This window comes from Solanum pennellii, chromosome 12 (genome assembly GCF_001406875.1).
Source record: "Solanum pennellii chromosome 12, SPENNV200".
NCBI classification, from domain to species: Eukaryota; Viridiplantae; Streptophyta; class Magnoliopsida; order Solanales; family Solanaceae; genus Solanum; species Solanum pennellii.
The window spans coordinates 16,740,784-16,743,117 of NC_028648.1; positions in this window are offsets into that span (position 1 = coordinate 16,740,784).

Below are 2,334 nucleotides of genomic sequence, written 5' to 3' on the forward strand. Positions count from 1 at the left end.
GTTTATAACATAGTCTCATATGCTTAAATAAGCTTAAAACTTGATTGTTTATTATTGCTGTCATCTAGTCTCGCATGTTTAAATTAATAAAATAGCCTTAATTGTTTTATACTTGTTATCACTTAGCAAGCATATTAATGAATAATAATGAAGTGACCTTGATTGCTACTTGTAACCCCCACATAGATTGCATGAGATACGGTCGGGACCCACGCTTGTGGACCTCGAGGGATGCCTAACACCTTGCCCTCGAAGTAATTTGAACCCTTACCCTAATCTCTGGCTCGTTGACCCTAGTTGGACTTAGTTAGGTTAGATAGGTGCCCTAACGCGCCTTAATTCGTTAGGTGGCGACTCCAAACTCGAAATCCCAAAAGAGTTGTTAGGTCGCGCACAAAACCCGTTTTCTGCGAAAATGGTGCGCGACAGAATGGCGACTCCGCTGGGGATATTAGGTTCTTACCATTACGTGTTAATTGCATATTTATGTGGGGATTACTTTATTCATTTCATTATTTGTTAGATGCTTACCATGTTTAGCTTATTTTGTTGCCTTATTTACTGTTTTCTCTCCATGTTCCATCCCTTTCCCTTTTCCTTAATTATTTATCACCATGCTTCACCTCTTCCCTTTTCCCTTATTTGCTTAATTACATGTTTAATCCCATACCCTCTTTCCTTATTTGCGTGATTTTTATCTTTATATGTTTAAATTCCTTTATTTATTCATGTTTATTTATCTATTTATTGTTTACAAACTGCCTATATGTTATTGCTTTTCAATTTAAATGCTCAATGTTTATCGCTTTGATAACTGGCATTCCGTTCATACTTCCCCCACTTGGGACCCGCTTCCTTTTTTTTATTTTGTTCTCGTGATGTTGTGCCTTTGCACCTCTCACAACTACTCCAATCCTATTCAAATACCCATTATAGAGAGTCGGCATATGCGTGGACGTAACGGATAGTTTTACTACCGCGAAGCCACGAGCCTCTCGCATAGAATCCCATTCAAGTCCGTGTCAAGCCAACTCTTAGAAGTCCTGGTTAAGTCATACATGCTGCATAAGCCCTAGGTGGTTTGACCCTTGGTGTCAATCCACATAATTAGTAGCCACCCTCTCGTCTAAAGGGCCCCAACACCCTCTAGACAAATTGCATACTTATGTGTCAATTTGATCATTTTATTTAAATCAAGTCATTATGTCAAAATGTAATTAAAGACTTTCTTTGACTCCAAACTTTAAATTGGCAAATATGACTTGAACCAATTATGTGACCTTATTCTATTAACTGTTATAATTGTACCACTTTGAGCTATTATGTCATTCATTTGAAATTATAATTTTGGCTTACTATATAATAACTCGGTTTTGTGTTTGATTTACTTCTTTGACTAATGGTTGTCTAGTATTTGGATTTTAGGCTCGACTAAGAACCAGCAATATGACAAATATGTTCAACCTTCGAAAAAATCACCCTTCTTCTCGTCCACAACAAAGTACCTTTTGGACCATCTCTCCTCATCCTATTCCTACTCACACCCTCTCTCAACAAAGGTCTCCAACACGCCTCAACTTTGATGCTGTAGGATATGAGGGAATAGGTGACAAAATAGAGAAGTCTAAGCTAGATGCATTGCAGCGAAAAATGCATGACTTGGAGGAAAAGGTGAATGGAGGATTAAATTCAATACCTACTCATGACCTAAGGTATAAAAATTTATGTCTACACCCAGGAGTCGAATTGCCGTCAGGATTTAAAATTCCAAAATTCAACATGTTCGACGGACGTGGGGATCCAATAGCACATCTCAAAGATTTTTGCAGCAGGCTAGTTGGCTTACAAAACAATGAACCTCTCCTAATGAGGTTATTTATTCAAAGCTTATCAGGAATAGCCTTCACTTGGTACGTCAATCAAGACTTTGACAAATGGCTCGCATGGGAAGACATGGCTCGAGACTTTGTGGAACAATACAAGTTTAATAAGAAGGTTGATCCTACAATGTTAAATTTGCTCAAATTGAAGAAATTAAGTCATGAATCTTTTGAGGAATATGTCATACGATGGAGAATGGAAGCCTCCAAGATACGTCACTTACCGCATGAAGAGGGTTGGTACAAACTCTCATCAGATCACTTGAGGGTATATACTACAAAACCTTGTTCTTCGCTGGTATTCAAAGTTTCGACAGTCTAATTCGAATTGGAAAAGAGTTAGAATATGGCATTCAATCTGGAAGAATTGCTGATACACAAATTCCTTTTCAAGTCCTGAAAGAATCATTAGATGAAAGGAACGAAGATGCATGAACCTATATACCTCCGAAAC